This window comes from Microtus ochrogaster, linkage group LG7_11 (assembly GCF_000317375.1).
Source record: "Microtus ochrogaster isolate Prairie Vole_2 linkage group LG7_11, MicOch1.0, whole genome shotgun sequence".
NCBI classification, from domain to species: Eukaryota; Metazoa; Chordata; class Mammalia; order Rodentia; family Cricetidae; genus Microtus; species Microtus ochrogaster.
The window spans coordinates 24,771,305-24,778,140 of NC_022032.1; the positions used below are offsets into that span (position 1 = coordinate 24,771,305).

Sequence of the window (6,836 nt, forward strand, 5' to 3'; positions counted from 1 at the left end):
GACTGCTCTTTGGACTGGAGAGGGAGGGGAAGGGGGATGGGAGAAGCGGAAGGGAAATGGGAGGAGGTGGAAATTTTTAATTAAATAAAAAAAAGAAAAAAATATATTTCTTACAAATGATGACTACAGAAAATTATCAAAGTCATTCAGATAAGTTGATATATCTGGGACTTTGCACATTTCTGAAATATTTAATATATATACTGTATTCACCTAAGACTTTCCAATACATGAAAGCATAAATCTCTTTATTGAAAATGCAGAGGGTGTGGTTGAGATAGTGACAGTCATAGAGTGGTTCTGGTGGTGATTAAGGCCTACAGTTAATCTATTAAAAAAATAACAAAGTCTTATAAAAGACAAAGCTCTAAGAACATAGGAAGGAGCTGAAGGAAAGAATATAACTTCCCAATTCTATCAGAACTATTAGCTGTGTATTAAGGACACATGTCAGTACAACACTTGTCTGGGATCTAGAATTACTTTCCAGAATAATAAGGAGAAAGGAAAGCATTCACAAAAAAAAAGACAAATAAGATCTAAAAATTAGGCTACTTAACTGACAAATAAGATCTAAAATTAAGCTACTTAAATTTTCCCATTTATGCCATACTTACCAGGCAGAGAAAATACTATGACCGTGATGGTGTTTTTTTCCCAGGGTGAGGCTTATCCATTGTCCTCTGAATATTCAGATCTCCGTGCTTTCCCCAAATTCAGAAAGCAGGACTGCAGAGTTTGTTGTAGTAGTGGAATGTGGTGAATATTATTTTTAAATTAAGGAGGACTACTATACAATTTTCCTGTCATGTTTATTCTTTTTTTGAGTTTGGTATTTAATGTCAGTGATTTTTTTTTCCTTCTATTTTGTAGAGAAGAGTGAGAAGATCTGAGGACAAGGGTTCTTAAAATTAATCAAATAATTGCATTTACACATTTTAAAATGTATTCAAGGAACTTGATGTCTATAACATTTGTAGGACAATTTAAATTTTACTTTCATTCGGGATAAATTTTGCTAATGCATAGAGTGGCAAATATTAATATTTTGCAAATATCTGCTTAGCCCTGTATGGTCTCCATCTACAACCTTTTGGCATTCCCAAATTTCACAAGTTGCACTATTTTTGCTTTCTCAGACTTGCTGGAAATTTAGCAGCTTTATTGATCTTTTCTCAAAGAGCCAGGATTTGCGTTCATTGATTTTGTCCATTGCATTTTCCTTTCAATTCAATTGATTTTGCTCTTGCCTTTATAATACACTTTAGTCACATTAGGGTTTAATTTGTTCTTTTCTTGCTAAACAAATTAGAGTAGATTTTACACAAAAATAGTTTTTTTCATATTCTAATAATTATAAAATGCTTTAATTACCAGAAAAATCAGTTGATACACATTTCAAATGCATTTTAGCTATATTTTTAATTCCTTTTCTGTTTGAGTGATTTTCTAGTTTTTTTCCAGGCTTCTGTTTAACACAGATTACTTGGAAACAATTTAACGAGTTTACATGCATTTGATGTATTTCATCTTATGTTTTTGTATATATTTCTAGTTTCATTTTATATAGCTACAATGATTTTGAGTGAATACCACATTTAATATACTTAGTAATGTATTTAGAGGAAAGACCATAACCTCAAATTAGAGATAGTATTCCAGACAACAAAGGAATACTTGGAGTAAGGGAAATGATCTTCCCCAGAATAAAAATATACCTATTAATTCTTCAAAATTTATTGGTGAGCCCTGAAAACATGCATATGAATAATAATACATAGACTGAATAAGTTATAATTAGGAATATATAGATATGTCAATATATTTGTAATAACTACTAATGAAAATAAAGAACATAATTTGAAAGAGGGCAAGGAGTATTATATAGGAACTTGGAGGGTAAGAAAGGGAACAAGAAAATATATATTAATCTCAAACATGATAATAAATAGTTCTTCAATGTGGGGAGAAAAAAAAAATGACACTGACACTTGAACAAGTAACAAGGAAAAAGACATAAAAAGAATTTGAGAAAGATGCCTAAGTTTATCACTGGTTGCACACTCTCACAGAAGAGAGGGGGACGTTTTTATTCCTTGAGAATTTCATGTACTCATGTAATGTGTTCTGCTCAAGTTCACACACTAACTGTCTCCCTTTTGACAACTTTCTGTCTCCTTCACCAAACTTTGTCAGAGCAGTATTGTGTTTGATCATTGTTTTCAAACAAGCAAAACTCTACTTGTTCCCTTCAGATGCACACCTGTGTAGAGGTGTAGGCCCATCTGTCTATGGGGTTGTAAATAAGCTTTCAGGGGTCACCTCAATGAAGGAAGCTGACTCTCCTTCTCACTGTGAGTCTTTCTGGCCCACATATATTCTGTTATCAAGGCAGCAGGATTCTAAGTATTGGTCTTCTACCGATACCTGCTATATTTAGAACTTCTTAAAGTTTGCATGTTCTAAAATTTTCACTAGTTTTATTTTTACCAGTCCTGCTGATACTCGGATGACAGGAATTTTGCACTTAGTATGGTAGAGTTTATTTTCATTCAATGTATTACTTTTGTATTAGTAGATTTGATAAATTCTATTGATTTATCTTCAAAATAATAGCCTTCTCTGCTTCCTCCTTCAAAAATAATTATTGGATTTTTTGCAGCTGTGAAATTTCCTTTTGTTTATGCTACTGTTTCTATGGGGAAGCCTTATATTTTCACGCTTGTTCCCTTATCATTTGGTGGAGATATTTATAACATTGTATTAAGACCTTTGCTTGTTAAAACCAATATTTGTGTCCACTTTAGACTCCAAAGATAATGGATAGATGATAGGGTATTTTCCTTAATTTGCAAATGTAAATGGGCTAAATATTACAACTATAATTCTTACTTGATAACTGCTTTGTATATGTCATTTTTTTTGCTATGGTAAAGTTAAAACCTTCATTTTATTTAGACAGAAAAGTGGAGGCAATGTGGAATTCCCCTCTGGATGCTCTGACTACCATTTTTTGATAAAGAAGCTCTTTGGGCCTATCACAGGGTAGAATAGAATAAGGTGGAAGTTCCAGGCACAGAGAAAAAGAGAGAGGAGAGAGAGAGAGAGAGAGAGAGAGAGAGAGAGAGAGGGGAAATAGTAGGTGGAGTCAGTGAGAAGCCATGTAGCTTCCACAGAAGACAGACACACTGCTTGAGCATGCGGGAAATTTGCTCATAGGCCGCAACCTTGTGGTGGGTGCACAGATTAATGGAAATGGGCTAGTTTAGAATGTAAGAGCTAGCTAGAAATACTATTGATGATGATGATGATGATGATGATGATGATGATGATGATGATGATGATGATGATGATAATAATAATAATAATAATAAATATGCTACTGGCCAAACAGTATTGCCAATAATATAGTTTCTGTATGATTATTTCGGTCAGGTCTGGGCAGCTTATATCCAATAAACAGCCTCCACTTTTATTAACATGTTATGAAAAGTAAATTTATAGATTTCAACAATGAAATAAAAGACTATTTTATCTATTGAGCTATGTATTTACATAAGGTAATTTTTCCATGTTTGATTAGCATTTGTGGAGGAGCCAAAGAAAAAGTTGGGATGACACAAGTCCAGGACTTACATATGAAACTGACACAAAGCTTTCTAAAAGTTAACCTAAAAGATAATCAAAATGATCAGTTGTTCATTTTGACTAAAACAAGTTTTATTCTTGTTTTGCTTCTCTTTGAGGTGAGTCCCCTGCAGGTTTTACAGGAGACAGGGAAAAATGATCAACAAAGAGACAAGAATGAAATTTGGCTCAGCCCAATTTCAGTGTAACCTGTGCAAGATCAGAACTACTAGAGTCAGACTCAGATAATTTTACTTTAGCCACATTTAAACACAGCACAATACCTGAAAAAACAACTCAGATAGCAATTAAATCAGTCCCAATTTCACAACAATTTAAGACATGTTTATATAGAGTTTTATTGCAAAATACATCTGGCTTCTTTTTCAAGCATAGCTACTGTTGACTCAGAGATAGTGCCCAAGTTTTAGATTCTAGGGATCTTGACTGACATAAACATAATACCTATGTTGCTAGAATTTGCCTGGCCTTAAGATAACATAGAAGTCACTTAGGCAGTTGTAAAGCACAAGTGACATCACTCATAAGAGTGGAGTTCATGGTCTAAAAACAATGTTTAAAATTTAGGGAAAAAGGTCTTGGATATTTTTAAAAATTCTGACAGAAACAAGTGATCCTGTCTCATCAGACAGAAAAAGATCACCAGGTTGTAATATTAAATTGTTCCTAGCATCTCTATGTGGAGCAGCTATGCAGTCCATTCTTCTGAACGGGTAATCTATGTGTTTAACTTTCCCGGATTTTCTAGTACTTTTCTTTGCAGAAGAACTTTTTGTACCCTACATCTCTGTACTTTTATGACATCATAAACATATCCTTCACAAATGGTGAGTTTTATGTAAGAACAATAGAGAGCATGCAGATCTTTCCATAAGACTGGGCATTTTAGAGGAGGAAGTGTCTTGCCTTTTATCACAATTTTCTTTTCACAGCATGCTTAGTCCTCCTTCTAATCATGAATAGCCTAAGAGTTAAATAATCATAGAAAAGGTTCCACTAAAATTTTCTTATAGCCTGTTTTGCCTTTCAAGCCTCAAGTACTCATATGAAATTAGCTTTATTTTTGAAAAATTGATACATAGCACACAAAAATTAGCAAAATAACAGAGTAGGGAAATGCCAAAGCAACACACAATAAATTAATTATTAAGTGAATTATTGAAAGCTGCATATTCATTGGTTTAGCAGTATTTATAAATATTTAGAGAAATAAAGTCACAAATATATTTTCAAACATATTTAGAAAAGAGCTTCATGTTAAAATAAGTTCAAAGTAATATTTTCTTCATAATTTCTTCTTACAAATGTTTTGCAGTAAGAAGTTATCTAAGCTCACTCTTACTTTCACAAAAAGATGCACTATGGCTTTACTGTTAAAATTTATCTCTTTAAAATATGTGCAATGTAAACTGCTATATTTGCATTTTGCAAATCTAGTAAGGAACAGCACATTAATTTTTCTAGTTTTCCTGGGTAAGCATAATTTTTGTACTATTAAATTTTTAGGTACATGAAATGAGATCATCTTTTCTATTTTTTTTAAAACTATTTTTACTTGGTAGGTATTTAAAAAGTGTCATGAAGAATGACATATACATCATATATATGAAACATAAATTTAAATTACAATGAAATCATAGTCATATGTATTCAAATTTAATCTTATAATTAATAATTGTAACATAATGCTATTTATAAAGAGTTAGCACTTGCTTGAGTGTTGGAGTATGCTTCTGTATGTTTCTCTACATATGGACATATGCAGTCAGGTTTAATGTAGTCATATGGGTATATGTTTAGAGGCGAGACCAAAGTTTAATATTTTGGTATCTTCCTCTAATATTCTTCAGTTTAATTTTATAAATGGAATGTCTCATAATTTTTGCAAGGGTAGAATAGAATTAATTATTTGTTGTTTCCAAAAAGAATTTGAGGACTTGATGTTTCATTATCTTTGTTGACACAGCTTTTTTTTTCCTGAGAACGTAACTTGAATACTACATAGTATTAACAAATATTTCTTTAATTAAAGGATTTCTAAGCCAGGCATCCTTAAATATAAAAAATAGTGTGAAGTATAAAACATAGCAATATTTTTGCTTGATACACACATAGAAAACTACCAGCAACTATTTTATTTAATCTTTGAAGATAATAATAAAAAGGTATGTGTAGTTCAGAAGATCATTTGTAATTCAATATAAAGTTATTTTCTTCTACCTTTCAAGAAATAACTTAATTTTAATTTTTTTAAAGTAAAGAATTGAATAGAGTAAAAAAAAACATTCCAAATCTAAGCCCTAGATATTGATGTGTACCCGTAATAATAATATTTCTGATGTTTTCAAAAATACACAATGTTCAGTAGACAAAAGAGAAAATATTGAGATTTTAAATATGTGTTTAGCTCACAAGTGCAATGAGTTCTCTAGACTATATTGAAATCAATATACTCAGGACTGTGTTCAAGGAAAACTGTAATGTCCTGAAAAACAATGTGCAATATAACTTGTTTCTACACAGAATATAGATGTATTAAATATAGTACCAATCAGTAAATACTCTGAAGACATTCACCGAAAACTGAAAAGTAAAATTAATTACAACCAAGAGATAGCATGAAGTAAATAAAATCTATTTCTTGATAAAATTATACGTATAAAGGTGAAAAAATTGAAACCGAGGTTGACAAGGTTCAGCATGTTAAATTAATACCTATAATCCATAGATTGATAAAAGGTCACACAATTAGATGGAGAGAGGGACAAACATTGCTGTTGAGATCAGCGATAACAGACATCTAAGCTATCTGTTTACAACTGAGAACTCAAGAACAATGGCAATGGGGTTTTGATCCTACTGCACGTACTGGCTTTGGGGAAGCCTAGGCAGTTTGGATGCTCACCTTACTAGATCTGGATGGAGGTGGGCGGTCCTTGGACTTCCCACAGGGCAGGGAACCCTGGTTGCTCTTCGAGCTGATGAGGGAGAGGGACTTGATCGAGGGAGGGGGAGGGAAATGGGAGGTGGTGGCAGGGAGGAGGCAGAAATCCTTAATAAATAAATAAAAAATAAATAAAAACTTAAGACTGTCTCTTCTAAAGCAATGGCAAAAAGAAAATTTATCATAATCAATATATGCTGAACCAAAAGATGTTAAACATTTTAACTTTGTGATTTTTTTTAGC

At 32.3% G+C, this 6,836-nt stretch overlaps 1 non-coding gene across 1 annotated transcript; it reads left to right on the plus strand.

The window, feature by feature from the left end:
* Positions 1 to 609: 609 nt before the first annotated feature.
* LOC113457832 lies at positions 610 to 772 on the plus strand. Its single transcript, XR_003378316.1, has one exon. It is a non-coding gene; the product is annotated as a U1 spliceosomal RNA (small nuclear RNA).
* The last annotated feature ends 6,064 nt before the right edge of the window (positions 773 to 6,836 follow it).